Genomic DNA, 26656 nt, shown 5'->3' with positions numbered 1-26656 from the left:
CTGTATGGCGTATGCCTGTCTTCATTAGCCCAGTTTAGGAGCAGAACAGTAGGACGTTAAACCCCATTTCATTTTATTAACATGATAAGACCATAATCAACTCTCGATGTTCTCAGATATCTCCGATATTAAGTGGATTAGAACGGTTCAACCATATTTTGATTTAATCTAAAAATGGTGAAGCGAATCTAAGCTTCGAACAACCAGTGCGGTGGTTGCAATTAATGCACACAACTTGTCAAACTTCAAAAGCTAATATCTGCACTCGCAATGAGTACTTTGAATGAGTTTTTCATTAAATTTATTTTGCATTATCTATTTCCGAACTATTATAGTAAGAATGGCCAGATCTTTATCTAAATCTTACATAATGTATCTTTAATTTAGAAGTTTAAGCTGCACAGGGGACGTGTTGGTAAGTTTTTGTAAGTTATTGTACTAATTGCCCCTTGGCAAAGTTTGCAAACAGCTTGACTCATTTCCAAACGGCACAATATTTGGTGATTAAATTTTAACACACGGAAAATCGACGGTTTGTGTATATTTTGTCGGTAAAGCAATACAAACTAGGCCTTATATTTTAAGGAAATTCTTTGAATACACACCCTTTATTTACAAATATAACCACTAACCACTCGTTACTGAAATCGTTATTTCGGGAAACAGTAAAAATTTACCCTCTCCTATAAGGAAAAAGTTTCAGCAACGGCTAATATGTATCTACACTCTCGTCACCAAATGAGGAAATACATATTACACTCCTATAGTAAATTGATATCAAATAAACTGTGTTTGTTTCAGTTTTATAGACCCAGTTTTAGTTTATTATCAAAAATCTCCTTGGTTTATTTAACACAATGTCCGATACTCGGGTATTTTATACGCCTACTTAAAATTTTATCCCCCTTTCTAAAATGAGTCAACATTTGATGTATTTCCACTGATAAGTGTGATGATCTTGATGGATTACCAATCTAGAACGGTCCTGCAATCAGCTGCGTGAATGTTTAATTCCTGACAAGACGAGAATGGTGAAATCTGAGTTATTTTCGTTCGGTTTAATTTCTGGCCTGGTGAGAATGATGAAATCTGTGTTATTTTCTTTCGGTTTGATTTCTGCTTGCACGAGAATGATGAAATCTGTGTTATTTTTATTTGGTTTGATCCCCGCTTGCACGAAAATGATGAAAACAATATTTTATTTCAAATGGATGAAAATGGATCATTGAACAGATATAGCCTATCGCCCTTCTCCTCATACAAAGAGTATACAGAAATATTATATACTGATATGTATTATGAAATAATGGGAAAAACAAATCAAATCATATGAAGGCAATAAATTATATACACTATTTTTAACAAAAGAAAAATAGGGGAAGTGCTATTTTATAACATGAATAAAATTGTTCAGTGTCTTTACTTTAAATGCACTGCCAAAGGCGGTACACAATTACGCATTTTATAAGAAATTTAAAAACTTCCATTCCTTCAACATACCAAGTTTGACATTTTTTATAAGTATATAACCGACTACATACTGGATACTGGTCCAATTTAAATTTTATTTTAGATTTTCTGTAGTAACCTAACCCTGTCTGAATTACCTCCCTTATTTTTTTATGCCTTTATAAATACACATACATAGTACGATTTCTTCAGCTTAGCTGTTTTGCATTTTTTGTGTGGGGTATTATATTAATAATATATTATAAATTGTACAATTACATAACTTAATGATTCCGATTAGTCGCTAAAACTTATAGTTTTTAAGCTTTTAGCGTTATTTTATCTGGATTATCGCCCTTATTATTGTGATTTTTATCACCGTCCAAGGCCCTGTATAGGGAAAGTTACGACAACTCATTTACAGGCGCCATTTTGGGTCCCAACTATGACGCCATAAAAACTATGACGTCATGGCGCCATGTAGCTTTACTTAACAAAACGTTTTATTTTTTTCTTGGTATAACGTTTTACGGGCTACAATTTATACTAAACAAATTGCAAAAGAAATCAATACGGTTTGGTTCAATGATAATATGTCAGACAAAATCATACTCAAAATCGGCCAAGGCAAAATGACATGATTAACATAATTCAATTTGGCGTTCTTCGGGAATTATCGAGAGCGCTATATCGTAAGCAGTGTCTTTCAGTGGTGGTAGGATAAATAATTTATTTTTAAATTCCTCAAACACAGAGTGGTTATGCAAGCGAAGTGTGTCGAAAAATCGAATTTGAAAAACATCAATTTAAAAATGTATTTTTCATTTGATGGCGGGCATTTCTTTCAAAGTAACTGCCAAATTAAAAATAAATGAAAATTAAACCCCATTAATTTGGTAATAAAAGGGCAGCGATAATCTCAAAAATTTAATTTCGAGAATTCTTGATGGTAGAAATTCAAAATGGTGGAATTTTCATTAATCGTCATTTCTTTCCGTTGGGTATGACTCGTAATATGTGGTATATTAATCACGAAATGACATAGTTTCCCCTTAAATGAATATATTGTTAACGCGCTTTAAACATCTAGATGCAAAAGACAAGGTGTAAAAACTTGATGTTATAAAACACATAATTTATTTAGCTCGACGCAAGATTTGAAATGAATAGATGCGGTTCGTTTAACTTGAATGTAGATTTATATCATGCATATAGGCCCTTTCGGTTGAATCATATCATAGGAATATCTTAATTGCATAGTTTTATAGATTAAACAAAAAGCTGATAAATATTGAGATGTGTGGAACATGCTCGAGGCGATTTGTAACAGGCACGATATACTCTTCAAAAAAAAGTAGGGGATATTAAAATGCAAATACCGACACGCAATAGCGCCACACACGAGACTTCATTGTCAAATTTGACACTTCAAGGAAGGGTTGATGAAAACTGCCGCGTGCTGGTTTATCTATCCATGTTTGCTTTCCTATCGGTTCTTGCATAATATTTACTGTTTAGCGTATCTTTGCTTTAGTGTGTTACGTTTAATTTGATCGGGAGATGTGTTCGTCGACGTCAACGGACAACACTGCAAGAATTAGCCGTCGCACTGCAAGAGGAGTGGGCCAGATTGCCCCAAATCGTGACTGGACAGTTCATTAAGAGCATGCCACGACGAATTGCTGAATGCCTGAGGATTGGTGGAGCAATTACTCATTTTTGAAACAAAAATCAAAAACGTTCATTTTCACTTTTGACGGTGTATCTATTTGCGAGTGTAAAGAGAACGTCAGATAAGCCGCCCATTGGCCTTTTATTAACATACACTGGTTACCTCTAATAAAAACAGCAGTGCATTTCCGCAGTTTTGTTTTGTTTCTGAATATCCCCTACTTTTTATGAAGAATAGGCCTATATATTTGATACTAGTTGAGCATCAGAAAAACATGATTATTTCACTGGGTATGGGACGCAAATACCCAAAGGTGTCGGACAAACTCTAAAGCAACTGCGTCTCCTTCACTGGGCACCTTCAATGTATGTCTACCTGTGGAATAACATGTACATTATTTGTATCTGTTAAATTTCTGAGGTTTATATATTCGATTAATATTATTATTTATTCATGGGCGCAGGGGCAGATTGGGGCCGGGAACCGGCTCGGGCTCCCGTGTCGGAGCCGCCCCTTTTACTGACCGCGGAGCCCGGAGTGGGGGTCCGGGGGCTATCCCCATTAAATTTTGAAAAATGAACCCCAAATATGCGATTTGGTGGCATATCTGATTATAATCTCTGTCAAATAATATATCTCATCAATTGATTAATTTAGGCCAAAACCCCGACCTGCAAGTAATTTACATCCATCAACCTGTGAAAATAATAATATCGTCATATTAATTAACGTATTATCATTGTATCGTCAAGACCAGCAACATCAAATTTTGCTGAGGCCTTAAAATTGATTTTTTTTTTTTGAGTTACGTTTCTGGCGACAGCGTCGAATTCCGGCCAACACCCAGCACACTCGGCCCAGAAAGTCTTATACACCAGCCCATTCCAGACCCCAGTGATGGCGTGGCGGCCCGTTAAAGTCACCGGCCACATACAACATGATCATCATCGCTCCATGGCCGGTCCAATACCCCCCCCCCCCCCAATATAATGTTCAGCAGAAAAGGTTTTTATACGTCCGTCCGCAATTTGTTTGTGGACACTCTACAGGTCACAATTCTTATCCGATTTTGACGAAACTTGAAATATAGGTTTATCTCCAAAAGATCTCGGTTCCTTTCGATATTGGCATGTATTGGATCGAAACTTCATGGATTATGGCCCCTGTTTGTACGAAAAATCACGTTTTTAGCTTGTGGACACAATAGAGGTCACAATTCTTATCCGATTTTGACGAAACTTGAAATATAGGTTTATCTCCAAAAGATCTCGGTTCCTTTCGATATTGGCATGTATTGGATCGAAACTTCATGGATTATGGCTCCTGTTTGTACGAAAAATCACGTTTTTTAGCTTGTGGACACTATAGAGGTCACAATTTTTATCCGATTTTGTTGAAACTTGAAATCTAAGTTGATAATCCAAAGATCTCGGTTCCTTTCGATATTCGCGCATATCGGAACGTAACTTCCTGAATTATGGCCCTTGATTGTACGAAAAATCGCGTTTTTAGCTTGTGGACCCTATAGAGGTCATAATTTTTATCCGATTTAAAAAAACCGTATTATTATATCACTGTTACACCCTAAGGATGGCTGAGTTCGAATTTCGTGAAAATCGGCCCAAAATTGACAGACAAAATGGCCGCCGTTCGTTCTCAAATAGCGTAAAAACATGGTATATCAAGGTTGTGGACCCTATAGAGGTCACAATTTTTATCCGATTTTGTTGAAACTTGAAATGTAAGTTTATAACCCAAAGATCTGGGTTCTTTTCGATATTCGCGCATATCGAACCGTAATTTTCTGAATTATGGCCCCTGATTGTACGAAAAATCGCGTTTTTAGCTTGTGAACCCTATAGAGGTCATAATTTTTATCCGATTTAAAAAAAAAGTATTATTATATCACCGTTACACCCCTAGGACGACTGAGTCCGAATTTCGTGAAAATCGGACCAAAAATGACAGAAAAAATGGCCTCCCTTCGTTCTCAAATAGCGTAAAAATATGGTATATCAAGGTTGTGGACCCTATAGAGGTCACAATTTTTATCCGATTTTGTTGAAACTTGAAATGTAAGTTTATAACACAAAGATCTCAGTTCCTCTCGACATTCGCGCATAGCGTAAAAACATGGTATATCAAGGTCACAATTTTTATCTGATTTTGTTGAAACTTGAAATTTAATTTTATAACCCAAAGATTTCGGTTCCTTTCGATATTTGCGCATATCTATCCGTAAAACCATACGATAATACGAGATTCAATCAAGAAATCAGTCTATTTCATGTGATCATGATTTGATGTGTGCACGGAAAAATACAGAGTATGTGTTCATTGGATAGAGCACATCATATTCATTGTGTGAGGTCAAAAGTAGTGTTGGGAGTAAATAGTTATGACGCAATGTAACACTACTGTTACTCTTTTTCTCACTTTTGACCTCAAATAATGTCTTAAGCCAAAAAGGGAGACAATTACAAGTATATTTTCAGGCCTATTGTGGCGTTTCAAGTATAGTAGATCTTCGAAACCGCTTCTTGGCGGACATCATCCTAACTTAAACATAATTACGGTTCGGGGTTTTTATTTTTTGAATAATATCTTTATTTAGAATATAATATAAGATCATAAATCTTGTTATTTATCCTTCCTTTGTGATGAAAGAGTCTATTCTCTTAACACAAGGAGTAGGGTCGCCTGTCTAACCTCGTGGGTTGTCTCCGGGTCCTCCGGTTTCCTCCCACTGCTAAAGACCCCTACGCGCAAGCGAATTGTTAAAATAAAATTGAAAACCATACGTTAGTTTCGAAATGACCTAGTTTGTGTCGAGTGGACGTTAAACCCCGTTTCTCTCTCTCTCTCTATTCTCTTAACCAAACCATTAAAGAGGCATTATGTAAGATTTAGATAAAGAGCTAGCCATTTTCACTATAGCATTTCAAAAATAGATAATGCAAAATGTATATATAGAAAATTTTATTCAAATTCATTATTTTGAGCGAAGTTATCAATAGTTGTAGTATGTGTGCATTGATCGTAAACAATGTCTCACAATTTCTTTAAAATTCGCTTGATCAACACTTTAAAGTACGAACTTTTCTTTGGTATCTTAAGAGGTTCCGACTTATCTCCCGCATTGGTTGGTTGCCATTCCTCTCGTAGTTTTCTTTTTCGATTAGCAATTTCTTCAACCACTTTACGAATGGTAGCCTCAACGTTCTGTCCAGTAAGACAGCTTACGCTCATCCGGGTTATTTGATTTTCAATGGCCAATTTCTCGATCATTATTTCAGCATCATCCTCTCCATCAACATCAATTTTATTTCTGACAAGAATGATGACGGTGTCGGATAAAATCTTATTTTTGATATCCTTGATACGTTGATGTATATCCTTCACTGATGACGTATTGTTGCCGTCATACATAACTATGATGCCCTGTACAGATTTGTAATAAAGGGAGGTAAAAAGTTTGTATTCCTCCCCACCAGGCGCATCAAAAACATGAACCAATAACTCATTATCTTCATCTATATCAATACGACGATAAAAATAGTTCATGCAAACAGAACTCTTGGTTTCCATTGTAAATTTATCATCGACAAATCTGCGAATGAAAGATGTTTTACCAACAGATTTCTCCCCGACAACCAAAAGTTTCACCGAATCCATATCATTCATTTTGTTCTGAAAAAGAACATTTAAAGTTACAATTTCATATTTTTAAGTTATATTTTTAAAATGTATTAAAATAAATTAGATGGTATCTATAACCAGTCCTACCTTGTTAAAGAATAATCCTATAATTCACTATTGCCAGTTGAGAAATTGGCAAAAATATCATTTTCAACTTCAAATTCAAACGTTTGAAGATAGTTATTCCATGGTGGGGAATAGGAAAACAAGGGAGGTAATTGGGAGGTAATTGTGTTATTATTTCCGGTGTGAAGATTTTTAAGTGTGAGAAAGATAATCTTTGATCGTATAATAGTGAGTTGACAACCTATTGAGCAAAAGACATAGAAATAATTATGTTTTAACTTTCTTAGAAAATATGAAATTGTAACTTTAACGAAGTCAAACTAAAAGTTCTTAGGAATGGATGTGGACATAAATTCAAAATTTCCAAAAGCAATAACTGGAGGCAGACCACCATTAAATTTCACCATCTCGTAACTGGAGGCCCATTTTTGTTGATTTTTTGGTCTAGAATGGACGAAGAGGGTTTGAATAAACATTTTCTGCCAGGTTTTGGTAAATATTCATGATTTTGAGGCAGAAGGATAACAGGGTTATCAGGTTGGCTACGGCGATATATACGCAACTAGTTACATGATTTTAGTGTGCTTCTTCAAGTTTGTATATCTCAAAATTTTGGTGGTCAACCTCATACAAATTTTAGTGCAAAGACATGACCATGTGTTCCTCTGTCTGTAGTGAAAAGCATTCAGCCCAACGAAAATTTGGTGAAAAGTTGGAGGTGGGCAAAGAGGCCAGAATTAACATTGAAGTCAATGGGGAAATTAATGGTGGTCTGCCTCCAACTCTACACATCTTATTTTAAAATGAAAGCAAAATACCCACGTGACCGAGATTGTCTTGTCTCTGGACATGGAATTCAATAATGCATACATCTACAGTATGATAATTATAAAATGAAGTGAAATGGAGTTTACTGTTCTGCTCTAAATGGGCTAATGGAGACGGACTTACGTCAGTCAGTGTGCTATGAGGCAAATTTGGGCCGGCTGCGGTGCTACGGCCTACCCTTATATCGAATTCCAACTGCCAAGGGATCGTTTACGTGCACGCCAATGTGTACAAGGGACCTTGGTCTTTTGTCCAACTCGAACATCCTGAGGAACTTTCGTAGCTAACATCGACAGCGAGCCCGAGACCTCCAGGCCACCGAATCAGCGTCTTACTTACTGAGTGAAGACGGCTCTCTTGGACATAAATGGAATAAACGTTTATTTTTCGTCTGCGTCCAAATTGGCCGTCTTCGATACATTTAGTCATTACTGGGGTTGGATACTACCCGGGAGATGTATTTTATCCATCTGCAGCCGGTGGGTAACAATATAGACAACAAGGTTCCGGCGTTCATTCAAGATGCATTATGTAAGAATTGGATAAAGAGCCGACTGTTCTTGCTATAATAGTTCAAAAAAAGATGACAGATGAATATATTGAAAATGTCATTCAAATTATTTTATTATGTGCGAAGTTACAAGTTTTTGAAGTTTTGACAAAATTTAGCGCCCCAGTTATCTAATAAATTATTGTTTAACATTTAATGTTCTAATCTACTTAAAATCGGAACTATACGATGGTATAAAGAGTTGATTATGGGCTTGCTATGTTTATAAATGTTTCCGTCTTCAGTAGGACGTTAAACCCCATTTCATTTCATTTAAACAATAATTTAAATAGCATTTGAAGCCAGAAAAAAGATCTGCCATATGCAGATTTAGCCCTTATATAATGCATCTATCATAACAAATCGACCATTGTTAGTTAGGTGTTTCGATAACGAAAAGAATCCATGCATGCTCCGTTCATTAAAAATACTCCGACTATTTTTATCTAAAGTTAAAGATAAAATAAAAAGCAGTTAGCTCGGTATGTAATTAAATTTTGGACAGAAAACATTCTCGATTAAAGTTTAAATAATTGGTATTACCTTTATCCTATGAATAAACTCCGTTATTTTTAAATAAGATGTTACTCCTCTATTAAAGAAACGTAATGTATCAACAATGTCTCAACTTTAATCAGCTAAAATACCTTCTGCTTTCCTCTCGGCAGTTATAATTTGAGATTTATATACGGGATATAGGAGGAAGTATTAAATTAAAGTGGCATTTATTCAACCACTTTATTTATTCTTAAAGGCCCGTATTTACTTAAAGTCCCGTGTTTACTTGAAGGTGCGTTGTGTAAACTTTAGATAAAAAGCTGACAGTTCCCGCTATAATAGTAAAAAAACTAGATGAAAATTTCAGTCAAATTACTTTATTCCGGGCGACATTAGATAGCAGAGTCTCGACTGTCATTGCTTTAGTTGTTTAGATAGTAAATTAAGTCTTTATTATACATTTTTTTAAAAATTAAAAATGAAATGAAATTGAGTTTAACGTCCTACTGTTCTGCTCCTATGCTGGGCTAATGAAGACGGGCATACGCCATACAGTGTGCTATGAGGGAAATTTTGCCCGGGCAGCGGCACTATCGCCTACTCTTATATTGAATTCTAACTGCCAAGGGATCTTTTACGTGCATTCTAATGTATACACGGTTCCTCGGTTTTTCGTCTCATCCGAAGGACTAGACAGCTGTCCTTGTCAGGCCCTCCGTCCTGCATCACTGACAAGGGGGAACCACGCCGGAAAATCTGGATGAACTTTCTCGGCCAATGCATTTTTAAATTAAAACATTAACTGACAATCGTGTTTAAATCCGTTGGAATTCAAGAGCATTGATGGCATAGAGAGTTGGTTATGGTTTTGGCAACTTAATAAATGTCTAATTAATAATTTACAAGGCCCAAAGAAAGACCTGCAATAGGCAGATTTAGCTCTTTCATAATTCATCTTTAACATAGTTCGCTAGTCTTGTAAAACTTTATCTCCTAATTCAGTTTAATTTGTCAATACAAGAGGTGGTTGAAGGAATTCAACTGAAGGAATTCGTCTGCCAGTCCAAATGTCCTGGCAGCCGCAGTGGCTCAGCCGCTAACCCGAGTGTCTCAGATTCGCTCCAGGTCTTGACTGGGAAAGTTCCTCGGGATTTTTCGGCGTGGCTTCAGCTTGTCAGTGGTGCAGAACGGGGAGAATCATTTTAAACTCAAGTGGACCTTTAAGCGTTGAATTAATAGAAGTTGGCAAGAACCAGCAAGTTTAATGCCAACACTATATTCAATAGAGTGTTATAATTGGCAGCAATAATTTTCTCTATACAAGGAGTAAGTTAGTATAACAAAAGAATACACTTTTGGCAGCAGCTAACGTTATACAAGATAGACTATGCATCCACTAAATCTTATCAACGATGGACATAGGCATAGGGCAATCTCAGTTGGGAGGGGATTGTGCTGTGGCTATTTGTCCTAAAAATTGTCACCCGAATTTTCAGAATGAATCAATCATTAACTAAAACGAATTTTCCACAAAGCTGTGATGGTTGTTTATTATTAATTAATTACACAATTACACACAATATAAATTTACAATATGTTAAGCAAAAAAACAATTTAATGTTCTCCCTTTTCTGATGTTTGTACCCGAAAAACGGAAATACATCGCCTCCGTCTCCCTACGCCTTTTAGCGCCCCATACACGATCATTTATATTGCGCAAGCCTGGTTGCACAATATAATTGACAATTTTTTGCTGCCCACACACAGCTCAATATAATTGACACTTTAATTGCGCAAACTAGACTCATTTTGGTCTTGCTATCCGTTGAGAAAGGATGGGGGATTTTGACCCAGCAATCGCCGTGGCAGTTGCTCTTACTGTAGAAGAGGAAACCGATGTTCCAAGAAGGAAACGTGCAAAATGGTCAAAAGAATGGTTTCTGCAGCGTTCAACGTTTGGACACACCAAATTACTACGTGAACTGAGCCAGAATGAGCCAAGTGATTTTAAAAACTTTCTGCGCATGGATGTTGAGTCCTACAATGAGCTTTTGCAAATGGTCGAGCCCCTGATTGGAAAGCAAACTACAAATAATTGTGCAATCAAATAGACTTGCGCAATAAAATATCAAGCAGGATTTGATTCACTCAATACAATTGCGCAAGTCATAAATATCACCCATACACGTTCAATTTAATTGTCAATTCAGGGTATTGACAATTAAATTGCGCAATATAATTGATCGTGTATGGGGTGCTTTAAGCGACCCATATACACGTTCAATTTTTTCGTAAATTAATTGTCGAAACTGACATTGCCCACACACGATCAATGTTTTAGCGTCAATTTTCATTCTGATTGAAAATTTCGAGATGAAAGCATCTCTGGAGACTCTGGCACTAGCACACACGGTCTATTTAAACATGCATTATGCAAGAGCAAAATCTGCGTATTACAAGTCTTTCTTTAGGCCTGAAATGTTATCTAAATTGTGAATTAGACATTAATTAACTTATCCAGACCATAATAAACTCTCGATGTCAAGGCAAGCCTTCGATGTTGACTGGATTAGATTCCTATATGCCGGTTAACGGCCATTGATAATTAAATCAAAAAGGAACTTTTATCCGTCAATTAATTGATTCAATTAAATTGTTTCAATTAATTCGCCGTCAATGTCCTCCATACACGTTCAGTTTCTTCGTCAATTAATTGATGAAAACATTGAACGTGTATGGGCCACTTTAGGCGATGTATCAATAGACTAATAAACATCATCCTTATATTGAATCAATATAAATTGCTTGATAAACAGCTTCCGTTAGGATTATATCCTTATATAAATTTAACAATAATGTTGTTATAGGGTCATTCCATGTCAAGTGGACCAAATTCTCAGAAAATGACTCCCTCAGAAAAATTATGAAAAGAATATATGTTATAGTACATTGACTGAGATATGACCCTTTGAAACTACTATTTTAGGACTCGATTTTTGTGATCTGATTTTATTCCTTCTAGTCATGCTATATTCTTGAAATTGTGGGGTTTGTAAGAGAATGTTATATAGATTAAGAATTTACCATCAAATTTTACAGAATAAGTGTATGGGGTGCCAAAAATTGATACTTGTGCAAAAAATATCAATATTTCGATACAGTGTAGAAAATTTACTACACTATATTGGGAGTTGTTACTTATCACTTGTAAGATGTATCGATGGGTATTGTTTGAACAAACATTACTAAAAGCCATATCTTTGTCAGTTTCTTGTAAAATTAGCTTTGAAAATCGACTCACACTGGAAAATAGTTGAAATCACTCTTTTTCCAGCGCTAACTATGTATAGGAATCTCCACGAAAAAATATGAAACTTTGGGAAACTGTTGCATATACACGTGTCAATGACCAAACATTCTTCTCTTGGATTAACTTTAGTCAGTCCGTTAGCTAACGGATAATGAAAATGACTTTTTGGCAACAGAAATTTAACGGGCTGTTAACAAACGACACGTTAGCAAGATAACGATCCGTTAGAGTTTAAAGGAGCTAAATCGCTATTCTTTGGCACCTAGGCATAATAATGTAACATGAATATTACACTGATTTACATTCAATCGTTTCTGTTTTTACTGTAAATTCTAATACCCCCGACTCGGCTCTCTTTCTTTTCTGAAAACCACATATAGTTGAGAAATCATAGCCATGTCACTGTTACCGCCCCGACTGCATTGCACGAACACGCGATAAGGAAATAAGAATGTCCGAAACTGTTTTAATGTAACATGTAACAAATTGAACATTGTCGTGAGGTTTTTCTCCGGAAAAGCACATGACGAAACTGCCCTTTTCCTCAAGTTTATTCACCATAATCCAGCTCTGCGCGCAGACATAATACACTCTTACGTGTTAGAACATTAAGCCGATTAGAGTTACCTCTCTTTCAGATGTTGTGAATTATATCTTTCATCAATAAAATAAATGTAATATATTTTGAGCAATATGGTTGTAATGTATATCTTTCACCAATAAAATAAATTGAAAGATTTTGAGCAATATCATCATATTTAAAATAACCTAAAACTCAGCTAATATCTGACAGATTCAAACACTAATCTACTGACAAAAGAGTTAGAGCTAGAGTTCATTAAAATCTTCGAAAACTATTTGTGAGATTCGTAAATAACTGATGGTTATAACATCTATTTCTGGTGAGTTGTTGTCACAGACTTGGGAGTGAGGTATTGATGAGCTTTTTTCTCTCGCAATTGTGGTAACCGTAATCCTTGCAGTTTGGTACATGTATATTAAATTTTGTTTCATCAGTGGTCTGTACCCATATTGAGAATTTCATTTTAGAGTTATTTCCCATTACGTTACTCTTTGACTAACGAAGATACAATTCTTCAAAACTAAACGTGCACGCACACCTCACACAAAACGTAAACAAACCATCCTTTCTCTTGAAATTTCAATAAAATACTTGGATTAATAAATATTTGATGACTTGACTTAAAAAAAATAGATAAACAATCGCCAAAATTTGGTGAAATTCAGAGTAAAAAGTAACCCAAACAATCATTAAGTCCGATAGAGTCGTGATATTGTCAACTTGGTCTTGATCAGAGCGACAAGAAAGCATGGCGGGTGTTTTATTTGAGGATATTTTTGACGTCAAGGACATCGATCCCGATGGAAAGAAATTTGACAGAGGTAAGACCTTGAAATTACAAAGCACGTGAGTGTGCATGTGGAACTAATATATGGCGGGAAATACTAGACGGCACGTGGGAAATTGAAAGTAAAAATGTAATGATATGTTGAATCCGCCTGCTTTCCAAGGCGAAGTTGGTTTGGATGTTCGCCAAGAAATATTACGTTTGTTATTGCGAATGTTACGGAATACATGGCAATCTATGAAATTAATTTATTGTTCATAAGATCAATTATCGACAATAGAGACGGACAACATATCTCGGCATTTTCCGTACCCGGTCTTTCTAATCGTGTTTTGACATGTCGCATGTTTCTAACAACGATTGGTCCTTCGCTGACTGGTTTTAAAACGGACTGAAACGAACGACGCTTGCCGGGCTTCATTCAGTCATTGCAGTGCGTCCCATTTCTATGCAAGAATCAAGAGGCGAGATCATGCCGGCAAGAGGAATAGTCATGGAGGAGATGTCGTCCTGCCTTCTCTGTCAACTTCACCCCAGGGGCTTGAGGCCAAAGATGTCAACAGAACGTGTATTTCGCATCATCTACACCATGTCGGCTTGTCAAAAACAAACAACTGACGTTTTCCTGTCGCCAGAATGAGATGTTGGCAGTACATGCAAGGACACGCAATCACCTCCGCTTCTACTAACGGTAATTATTCACCAAAAATACCCCAAAGGTCATATTTTTAAAAAAAATTCTTCTAACCCATATATTTATTAGTATATTGGTTTTTCTTTTTATGACTTGCAAAAAAAAGTGTTACTGTCATTAAACAAGATTTGACATGCTTTCTTTTGTACTCAATATTCTTTGGCTGTTTTCTAAATTCATAAATGAAATTTATTCATTTTCCTTTAGATTCCAAATTCAAACCAATTATTTCTTTCTTAGGACAGGGGCAATGCATATTTTTTAATTTGTTTATTTTATGATTGTTGCATAAAACATTAACAAATCAGCAGATTAATCTGGCAAGAAACCATACTGATATGGTATTAGTTAACCCTGCAGGTTAGATCATGATTTCTGTTGCCTAGGTACATCTGACAATAAACAGACCACCAGCATGTTCTATCAAGTCATTGTAAATTAGAACAAAACTAATTTTACAGTAAAAATATGTGCCTATAAAAATTATTCACATTCATATATATTAAATATTATAAATGTCTAGTCATGTATTACAACTTTATTCATTGTGCAAAGCTTGCATAAAATAATTATTCACATTCACTTTATAATTTATTAACATTTTATTTCTGGTGTTATCCAATGTTAGAAATATTTATTGGAGAATATTTTATCATGAAGATTAATCTTGATAAAGGTGGTGATAACTACACAGCTAATATCAATGATATGTATGCAGTCATAAAAATTTTTTTCCATTTGAATATTTTATTAAAGATACGGAAACCGAAAGAAAAGTAAATGAAGGCATATCAAACTCAAAGAAAGCCGCCGAATCCTGTAAAATTTTAACAAATACTTAGTAAATGAGATGAAATTTAATGGAGCTTCACATTCTACTTTTCTGCTCCATCTGGCGTAATGAAGAGAGGCATGCACTATGCTATGGGGGAAATTTTGTCCGGACAGTGGCACTTTGGCTATACTCTTATTTCAATCTCAGCTGTCAAGGTTGTTTTTACTTGTACACAAGACCTTGGTTTTTCGTCTTGTTCCAAACGACTAAACACTGTTCTATGCCTGTCCTGATCTCTGTCCTGCACCAATGACAACGGGGGGAACCCTGCTCAAAAATCCTGAGGCAATACTCACTAAGCCAACATGACCCCTACTTACTTTTCAAACATTCTCGTGTGAAACAACCCTGAAGAGAACACACAAATAGTAGTTAGGATTTAATTTCTAATGGACTCTTGGGGGTGTGTGTGGGGGTATCATAACGTCTGAAATTTAGTAAAACTTGTACATGACAAGGAGTAGGGTCACCTCCCCAACCTTGTGGATTTTCACATAATCCTGCGGTTGCCTCCCACTGCTTCAGATTCGTACGTCTTACACATTAGGGAATTATTGAAATAAAATTGAGCCGTATGTTAGTTCTGAAGTGACACAGTTTACGTTGAGTGGACTTAAAGGGTTTCTCTCTCTTGCTCTCTATATTGGACTCTCACAGCATACTGTATTCAGTTAGTTATTCAGATTATATGGGGAGCCCAAAAACATGAGATCAGTTTTATATCCATTTCCTTTGCATCTCTTACCACCCACGCCACCCATTAGTGTATTCAAAATAACTATCAATTGATTATTTTCAAAAGATTAGATATCTAATAACTCATATTTGATATCAATTTTGAACTTAACAAGTACGGGCATACTATGTCCAGGAAGCATGCCAAGTGTCATGTTGATGTACTTAAAGGGACCATCCTGATTTTAACAGGGTCTCAGAAAAAAAATGTCTGTGTACATATGAAATTTAAGTGCCAAAATATAGAGGAATGGTGTATTTGCTTTGTCTCAGAATTTCAGTTCAAAATATTGAGTCGTTTGGATGTGATCTGATTATTTATTGCCGTTCCTTTAGAGGTTTATACAATGTCTGAGCCATGTGCTGTACTTGATAATGAAAGGTAAATTTCACCTACACATTATTTTTATAAAATAAAAGTCAGGCTTTATCCAGGCACTGTATAATACAGCTTGGGACACAGTCTTCATTTCCAGATGAAGACTAATTGGTTTAAGTTGTTTGAAAACGTATCATGTATATTGAGTTAGTTGCTCGGCCCTAAGGTAGAGGATTTTAAGGTCCTTTAATACAAAATTAAGATAATGTATTCTCCAAAATATGATTGAGATTGGCCCATTAAATTGAGTACCACTTGTTCCTAAAATCTATTTGTGGCGTTGGTGACAGTGTGGTCCCAAATTTGTCCATTTTTGACCGAATATAACGAAAGACTGATAGAAGTGAATTTACCACACTGATTTTTTTCACACGGATCATATTGGTGAGATACTTGGGACTATAGATTGGAATATTAGTTATGAATATTCTTGTTTGAATTTGACTCTTAATGTTCAAAAGGTTTTCAATGGAATAGAAAGAAGTGTAGTAATTAACTATATTTGTTTGACTATAGACCACTGATGATGAATCAAATAAATGGTAAACAAACACTTTAGACATTTAGGAATTAGACATGGAAAGTTTACCTTTGTCACAGAACTTCATTTGTGCAGGCTCTAAAATTACTATATTAAAGATGCATTATGTAAGTGCTAACTCTATCTATTACAGGTCTTTATTTTGGCTTCAAAAGTAATATATAGAGGATATTTGTCGTTTTAGAGTGAATAACATATTTTATTTCATCGATAAGCAAGAAAACTTATATTTTCACGAATGCGTAGCATGAGTGAAAATATAAACGTTTTCTTGCTTAGAGATGAAATAAAATATGTTATTCACGACAAAACGACAAATGTTCTATTTATTTTATGATTTTACAATCATTTTAGGTAAAAACAACATGGACTACTTTAGCCAGTGGAATAACACTTTTATTTCACTGATAAAACACGGTATTCCACTACTGATCATAAAATAAAAACTATTATTTAGACATTTATTCACATGCCAAGCCCATAATCAACTCTCTAGACCATTGGATGGCAGAGATTTAATTGGATTAGAATACCTATATGATTTAGAAATTTAAAGGTGAACTGGATAATCGAGACTAAGTCTCGTTTGTCCAGTATTGTTGCTGCCATTATACACAGTCAATGTTCATCCTCCAGCACTCACAACTTTGCTCAGAATAAAGTAATTTGAATGAAATTTTCAATATATTGATTTTCATTATCTTTTTTTTAAACTATTATAGTAAGAATGGCCAGTTCTTTATCAACATTTTACATAATCTTTAAGTTTTCGGTGTAAAAACAGATTGACCCCAATGTCCTTTCAGAAACATGTTTTTAATTGTATGTACATTAAATTTAATGTATTCAAATTTCATAACATTTATGTCAGGTATTTGTTTCAACATATGATGAGAGATAAATGGAGATTAAATAGGCCAGTCATCATTAACCCCGATGGAGTCCAATAGACCAGATTGATAGATTCTATTTTATGTTACACCATGTTTATGTTAGATTCTGTATTCTACATGTACAATATACATCTACTGAATATTAATTATAGACAGTCTAAAGCTTACTGTCACGCCAGACAACTGATGGTTTTGTTGAATAATTTTGTTTGTAGTTTGTACATATCTACTCAGAGAATGTGTATCTATTTATGCTTTGCTTCTGTGTTGGTTGTTCCAGGTTCGGATTTGATATAAGCCAAGAAGAACCATTGGGATTTTCAAGCCCAGTTCTTATTGGTCAGTGGTAGCACTTGGGGGCCTGACAAGGAAATTGTGCCCAGTCTTTTGGATGGAACAAAAACCTGAGGTCCATCTATATATACCATGGCCTGCACATACAAGAACCCTTAGCAGTTGGAATTCGAGGAAGAATAGGTGATAACACTGCCGCCAAATTCCTTGAAATGAAAAGTGTATGTTAGTTTTTAAATGGGTGATGCAGATAAAATGTTAATTTTCTCTCTGTTCCATTTTGTCTGTTGTTTGTGTAGTTCTTGTCAGTGGTGCAGGACAGAGGGTCTGGCAAGGGACAATGTATAATTGTTTGGAAGAGACGAAAAAATGAAAAATACATGTTCGTTACAAAATGTCTGATAAGATGTTAATTCCCATTCTGTCTGTTGTTTTATTGTGTTGTTCTATTATTCAATGTCTGTTATATGATCAATTTTTAAGTCTCCAGATAATACATTTCTCAGAAGAGGCCATTAGAAAACATTGCTTGGTATTAGTTAAGTAACGTTTGTTTTCTATTAACATCAATCATCTTGCTAATTCTATCTGACAGAACAGGCACTGGATACATCTTTATTAATATTTGTAAATATCATTGTTTATTTGTTTTCTGAGGCATTGTGTGGGTTATTAGGAAGAAAATTACCAAGGCAGTGGTTTCACTATTTTAAGATCTGTTTGTTAATGTGTGAGGGGTTGTGTGGTCAAGTGATCTGACGCTTGAACTTCAGATCATAAGGTCTTGTCATTGAGACAAGGACTAGGTTTAGATTCCAAAGCTTGTACATGATAAATAGTAGACTGTTGTGAGATTTCTCTTGGTACTCTGGTTTCCTCTCACTGGTAAAGACCACTACGAGCAGGAAAATTATTGAAATAAAATTCTACCATGTTTTCTGAATGATCTAATTTCTGTTGAGTGGACATTAAACCCCATTTCCCTCAGTTTGTTTGGGTTGGGAGGGGTGAGACTTTTATTTTATTTCAAGCATTGCATAATATATATTGTGGCATGTGGCAATATTTAGTAACATCTTGTCCATCGTACTGTCCACATACCTGTATGGATTGGCCAGGTACACTTGTATATACAGGAGGTTATTGGCCTACATATATAGATTTTATAACCCATGAACATAATTGATATGGTGTGATATATAGAAAGTGATTTGGCTGTTACCCAATAATATAGTGTGCTTATACATGTTAAACAATCTGTACAGGTTTAGACTTATACTACTGAGGCTTAACTAACACAGCAGATGTATTATTCATACTAAATGATCCCCTCCCTAATATAACCCGTTGTCCAGTATAATTAACCTTGAGTATCAGAATTTATATCAAATTGATACTAAACATGCGATTGGTTAGCTAAGCAAATTCAGTTGTTAAAATAGTCTGTAATACAATATGAATTCAATTAACTTGCATGGAGAACAAAACTCAGAAATTTATGAAGCCTGGAAATAAGGCACCTGTCACAGACATTGTCAGACACAAATTCAGGCTTTGTCAGACAAATTCAGACAGGGTTCTGTCATTTTGTCTATCACCGATTTTTTTTTTCTGTTTTTTTTTTTATGGTCATTGCTAATACATCTGGCATAAAGTTTGGAATGTCAGAACTACTATCATGATTATCTGGCCTGAAATTGATGTAAAGAATTTTCACATTTGTTGGTTTTGTTGATTTCAATTGGCATCTTTTAAATATTCTGGACATAAACACTTTCAGATCATATGCCTGTCCAACCTCGTAGGTTTTCTCCGGGGGTCCTCCGTTTTTCTCCCCGTCCAAGGGAATTATTGAAATGTTTATGTGGATGTTAAACTCTCTCTCTCTCTCTCTCTCTCTCTCTCTCTCTCTCTCACAGTGTGGCACATTGAGGCTCATTTATTGTCATCAATTAAAACTGATTCTTGTATCCTGGGAGCCCATCTTCTCGTGTTGCTGCATTGAACCTCATGGGTTTTCTCTGGGTCCTCTGGTTTCATCCCACTGCTAAAGACCCATATGTGCAAGCATGTTATTGAAATAAAATTGTACCTAGTTTATGTCGAGTTGCCATTACTAAAGAGTTGCCATTACTAGAGTAGCATTATTAAAATTTGAACCTTGGATATCATCCCTTTTAAAATTTGAAATGTTGTATGGACAAGTCTGAACCATGTATGTATTGTATAAGAATATACATGTCTGTGTTCTAACTATATATTGACAATGTTAATTAATGATATATAGATGTAACTAATGTAGATAATGATGTAGATGGGTGATAATTACCTTTTATACATTCACCTTTCTCTACCTGCGAATAGATCAAGGCCATGTGTATATATATATATATATATATATATATATGATTTACTTAAAATCAAAACTCAGGCCACACCAATCTGAATGTTGGGTTATTAAAATGTTTGCTTGCTATTTATGCTATTTATTTGTCAAAACTAAAAATTAAATTGGATTGGTCTCAATATTTTTTTCAAATACAGTTGTCTATAATAAAACCTGTGGTGCTAACAGGTAAACTGTATGTATGTATGATTTAGTTAATATCAAGACTCCGGCCACACCAATAGGGTAACAATTATTACAATTTTTGCTTCCTTTTATTTTGGCAAAAAAAAAACCTAAATAAAAAACAAAAGGTAATTGGTTGCTCTATTCATCTTAAAATTTTTGAAATTTTATTTTAAACAAGACAAAGACAAGTGGCTATTTATATTTCAATAGCCTGAAGAACTAAACTATAAATTTAATTGGCCTCAGGATTTTTTTTTTCAAGTACACTTGTCTGTGGCCTCAGTTGTCTGTTAGAACTTGTGGTGCTCACCCTTAATCTTTATGAAAGGAGAAATGAATTCAAATGAATGTCATGTCATTAATATTAGAATACATCCCTAGACAATATTGATTCATTTGGTGCTCCCGCTGTTTTAGATACTACTGATCAAATAACTTTTTTTAATCTCGAAATTAGTGGCAGACATTCAATATTGTGTTTAATGCCCAATATACTAGAATGTCACAAGCTTTATTTCATCCTGGTTTCCACTTGTAATGCCCGGTTTCCACTTGTCAAGCTCGGTATCAATTGCCCAGGCCCCACTTGTTGAGCCTAATCTCGATTTTGTCGAGCCTTGTTCCCCCATTTGGACTTGACTAATAGGAAGCCCAGAGTTAAATCTGAACATGGACTTCATGTTACATGTAAATAATGGTAAAAATATAATAAAAAAAAAATGCTAAATGCAACTCTCCAAAATGCCCAAATTTTTATTTTTCATTTGTGTTATTAGATTATCTTTTTTCCTGTTTTTCAGTGTCAAGATTATTTTGTGAGAGTGAGTCATTTAAAATGGACTTGATATTAGATGTTAATAGTCAGATGTATCCTGTAGAATTAGGTAAGACAAATTAATGAAGCAATGTTTGGCCAAGGCGGGTGTTTTCTGATGTATTTCATGGATCACGTCTAGTAATGAATATATTGTCTGTTTTACCAGTGAGTTAATTGGCATGTCTTAGAATCAGACATTTTAGATAATTTCACCTAAAAAAAGAACAAAAAAAAAAACCACTCTAAAACCAATTGAATTTATTGTTTTATTGTGTGCAAATCTTGAGATTGATAAATTAAGAATATCCAAGAATCAGTTATACATTTGGAGCAGAATTTCTGGCTTGAAATTTAAAGACAAGCAATGGTGTTCTTGTATGTTGTCGCCAATTTTAGCATCTGTCATGGTTCATAGGTTAAGCGTTTTATCCAGTTTTTGTGAAAACTTCAACTATTGCCAGACTTACCGTATTGATGTTTCCTGGGTGATTATATCCTAATATCTTGTTTTTAAACCTATAATATAGAATTATATCTGATTAATGTTCGAACAATAAGGGTTCTTGGTTAAAGGGTAGTCAAAAGGACTGTAATACAGGAGCCATAGTGGCACGGTGAATAAGGAGCTGGCTAACTAACCAATGATGGCTGAGAAAGTCCCTCAGGGTCTCCCATCGTGGATCCCCTTGTCAGTCATGCAGAGCGGACGGCCTGGCCGCTTGTCTGTTTGTTCAGAAGGGACGAAAAACCAAGTTCTATGTAAAAGATTCCTTTTAGTTGGACGTAGCATATCTTTTAGGGAAAATCTTTTAGGGAAAAATTTCCCCACATAGCACACTGCAGAAAAGTAGGATGTTAAACCCCATTTCATTTCAATACTTATTACTTGAAGATACATTATTTAAGATTTAGATAAAGCATTGCTTGTTCTTGCAATAATAGTTTAAAAATGGATAATGCAAAATGAATATATCTGCCTATCGTGGATCTTTATTTTGGCTTCAAAGTTATTATTATTTAGACATTTATGCACATGACAATCTTCTAATCTACTCTCTAACCCATCAGATGGCCAATATTCAAATGGATTACACAGTGGCGGATTAAACTCCATCAAGGCCTGAGGCGGCAGTTGCTGGAGGGCCTATTTAGTTTTTAAAGTTAGAGCCAAGGTAGTTGCTAACATTAAAAACGGGACTCGTTACTGAGGTTATCCAGGGGCCTACAATCGCGTCATAACTGTATGACGTCTTAGACTATACTAAGCCAAAGTCGTTTGATATTGGTAATGTAACTTTATATGCCCATAAATGACGCCGCGTGGATACAATATATTAAGCAAGACATAACCGAAAACTTACAAGGATTTAACGTACATTGTAGACCTACATTTAAAAAATAAGATCAGATCTCCAAACAATAGGGCCTATTTAAAATGGCGTGGACCTAATTAATTTCGGGTCAGGGCCTATGTTGATTCCCGTTGGGCCTAAACCCCACCCCCCTAACATTCATTGTCTATGCGTTTTTAATCGTATCACAAAATCTTTGGGCCTGAGGCTGCAGCCTCATCAGCCTCACTGATAATCCGCTACTGGGATTACAACACCTGCGAGATTGAAAAATTTAATGATAAAATGGATAATCAAGACATAGACTTGATTGTCAAGTACCATTGCTACGATAATGAACAATCTACTCTAGATCTTGTCAAATCTTCCACCACTCATAACTTAGCTCTGAATAAAGTAATTTAAATTAAATTTTTAATATATTCATTTTTGAGCTATTTTTGAACTATTACAGCAAGAATGACCAGCTATTTATCTAAATCTTACATAATGCATCTTTAAGTAAATTGTTGGCAGAGTCATCCTTTGCTTTCATATTTTCTTGTATTTCTTGTGGCAAGCTAAAAAACTTAAATTCTAATATATTATTATATTGAAGGTGACAAGTTTCGACTTGTTGTTGCAACAACGTTGCGTGAAGACGGTGCTCCAGATGATGAGTATAATCCTGCTAATACTGAACCGTCACGAGCTGACCAGTTTGAATATGTCATGTATGGTAAAGTTTATAGAATAGAAGGAGATGATGCCTCGGATGCATCTAGATTGTAAGTTTTCAATTAATTATCTGAACTTCCTACTAAAGAGACAGTCTCTTGATATAAAAGTCTAATACATGTAGTTATTCTAAAAAGAAGTTCCCTGATTAATTACAGTTTTAATCCCATTATTTTAAGAATAATTTCCCAACAAAACTTTATTAGAAGTGGTGTTGTATGATTTAACTTTTACACGTTTAAAATAAACAAAAATTAATATTACTTTTGCCAGAATTGGTATTGTATGATTTAACTTCTACAGGTGAAAAAAACCCAAAAACTAGCTTGAAAATATCACTATTGAAACTCTTATTAATGTTAAAACTTTGATTTTTGTTGAAACTATAAATCTGTGATTATTTGTAAAACTATAAAACTATGATTAACATTAACTATGATTAATTATTAACGTTGAAACAATAAAACTATCATTAAAACTATGATTAATGTTGAAACTATAAAGCTATGATTAATGTTAGAACTATCAAACTGTGATTTATGTTAAAATTATTATTAATTATAAAACTGTGATTCATGTTAAAAATATTATTAATTTTAAAACTGTGATTAATGTTAAAACTGATTAATTTTAAATTATTATTCATGTTAATATAAATATTTTAAGAGACTGTCACTTTAAGAGGAGTTAATTGTAGCAAGATATATTTCATATTATTAAATATATTAAAATAAAAAAAAACCATGGCAATGAATTAAAATGACACCACTCCTCTGAATTTGGTCTGACAAACCTGTTGTTTTAGGTAATTTGATCGGTTGATTTTTTGGTGACATTTTCTGTCTACCATAATATTTAAAACTTTATGTCCACAGATAGAGCTAGTATTGAGAAATAAGTGGGTTTGTGTTCAACAGTTAAAGCCAAAATAAAGCTAAAATTTGTAAATAAACTCTCTCCGCTTAATATGCTGGGATGAAAATTAAAACTTCTAGATCTTGTCTCCTCAATAATCAAAATATCACATTAAATAAAAAACAATTATTGCTTATTTTCTGGATCTAGATCCAGAACTCTTTTAAATGAACTCTTTTAAATGAATAGAATTAAATGAATGAATTAAAGGCTAGAAACTAGAATGGTAGAAGGTTTATATTCATTCTTTACATATACATATAGCAGTACAATTTACTAGGAGATATACTAGAAATGAATGAATTAAAGGCTAGAAACTAGAATTGGAGAAGGTTTATATTCATTGTTTACATTAAATATCTTAATACAATTTACTAGGAGATATATACCAGTGTATATCAATATTAGAAATTACAATTATAAATTTCTTTAGATTCCTGGTTTCCTTGTGAAAACATTGAGGTACAAATTGAGACATATTATCTACTATGTAAAGTATATAGTTGTCTTTATATAATGGCCTCTCATTTGTAATGGTGTGTTTGATAATGTTGGAAGAATACGTCCCCTAAATATATTAGTAGCTGTTTACCATAAGTATGTGTTTTAGTTTATTACTCTATCCAGTTATTAAATGCCATTAAAAGATTAATAAAGTGTAAGAGAATATTCCTCGAAACATATAGCTGTTTTCAATAAGTATGTGTTTTAGTTAATTACTCTATCCAGTTACTCTATGCCATGAAAAGACTAAGAAAGTATATTATTTAAATAATGCATAAAACTCTAAGCGAATTGAGTGAAAATCGAAAAATGAATGAAAAATAAAACCTACCTAGTTAGTTGTATTTTTGGTTGTCGTCCATCTGTCTACTTGAGGGCTAGGGTTAGAGGGGGTTAAAATACATTAAATACAAACAGTTGAAAATAGCGTACACGTACATTTAAACAGGCAAACTTTAAACTTAAAAAAACAACAAACGACAGATCTATGCTAACAGTCAAACTGACGACACACGCCGACATCGTTTGAGACAGCTGGAAAAATCAACAGCTTTGACATCTAGTAACCCCTTCAGGTCTTGTGCATTTTAAAACTGCAAATTTCCGCCCGGCCATTTGAGGTTTGATGTGAATGAAACTGCAGTATTATTGTTGTGTGCCTGCTAAAATCAAGAGCAGAAATGCCATGGAGATTTGTGAGTAGAATTATTTGAATTCCCTCCTTGATTAATTGAGTGGCCGCTTGACGAGAGACTTCAACAAATTGTCAGGGCAGTATAATTTGCTTTGACTATATGTACACGTATGTATACCAGTTTTTCATCCTATGTAAACAGGACAAGTTTTAAGTGGTTATTTAAGAGTCAAAACCTAATACCGTACGTTTCTTTTTTGACTTTGCTATGCTTGTGATGAGACCTAGACTTGCTTAAGAATAGATGACTTGTGATTTTTTTAGGTCTGGAGTCACATGGTTTTGATTGTAATAATATACTTCTTCTTGAGAAATAATTTAGAAATTATGTATTGAAATGAAATGGGGTTTAACTTCCTAATCATAAAGTGTGTATTGAAATGAATTTCGCATTTTGATTAATTTTTAAAGAATTTAAATGGAAGATGAACATAATGATGCTGATCATCATTTGTATTTTTTGGACATTGTCTTTAATTATTCACAACTTAATGCACTTTAAAATGTACTCTGATTGATTATTTGAAATACAATTAAGAAAACAAACTCCAAAATGTCAACTGTAGATAATCTCCTGTCTTGGATTCAATCTTAGCATCTGCAGAAGATTTTAATTTTTTGAGAATTTTCAACTCGCCATATTTTTGTAAATTCTGAATGGAATTGAAACATATTTGGACCAACCAACATTCACAGTTTTGTAGGTGGCATACTAGCAAGTGATTTAAAATCCCTGAATGAAGATCAGCAACATTAAAGATGCATTATGTAAGAGCTAAGCTAAATCGGCCTATTGCAGGTCTTTATTTTGGCTTCAAATGTTATATAAACTATTATTTAGACATTTATTCCCATGACAAGCTCATAAACAACTCTCTAGACCATCAGGTGTCAGAGATTTAAATGGAATGGGACGATCACAAGGTTTTAAGATTTAAGATAAAATGGTTAGTCTTGTTTGTCCAGTACCATTGCTACTATATTAAACAATCAACTCTACATCTTCAAACACTCATAAGTTCGCAAAGAATAAAGAAATATCTATTATAGCAAGAATGGCATCTCTTTACCTAAATCTTACATAATGCATCTTTAAATATTAAAGTTGTATTTTAACTTTTAACCGATGCTTGTCAATAATAGGGGCTATTCCAGAATAGAGAGATTTAAATTTATGTGATTTTAAGATTTCATGATACAAAGATTGTAAAGTAAATTTGAAAATGTCTTTTGACTGATATTTACAAGATGAGTCTATATATTCTTATG

At 34.4% G+C, this 26656-nt stretch overlaps 2 long non-coding RNA genes across 3 annotated transcripts; one reads left to right on the top strand and one right to left on the bottom strand.

Annotated features, from left to right (window-relative positions):
- Positions 1 to 13667: 13667 nt before the first annotated feature.
- Positions 13668 to 23211, top strand: LOC126830626 (uncharacterized). Its single transcript, XR_007683891.2, has 3 exons — positions 13668 to 14133; positions 21189 to 21272; positions 23156 to 23211. It is a non-coding gene; the product is annotated as an uncharacterized LOC126830626 (long non-coding RNA).
- On the bottom strand, positions 21119 to 25167 carry LOC126830625 (uncharacterized). 2 transcript variants are annotated; one of them, XR_007683890.2, is made up of 3 exons: positions 25025 to 25167; positions 21673 to 21721; positions 21119 to 21418 (listed from the first exon to the last, which is right to left on the bottom strand). It is a non-coding gene; the product is annotated as an uncharacterized LOC126830625 (long non-coding RNA). The 2 variants fall into 2 exon arrangements; XR_007683888.2 differs by lacking the exon at positions 21119 to 21418 and having other exon boundaries at positions 21458 to 21721.
- Positions 25168 to 26656: the final 1489 nt, after the last annotated feature.

This window comes from Patella vulgata, chromosome 8, assembly GCF_932274485.2.
Source record: "Patella vulgata chromosome 8, xgPatVulg1.2, whole genome shotgun sequence".
Lineage (NCBI taxonomy): Eukaryota > Metazoa > Mollusca > Gastropoda > Patellidae > Patella > Patella vulgata.
This window is presented reverse-complemented; position numbering and strand designations above follow the sequence as displayed.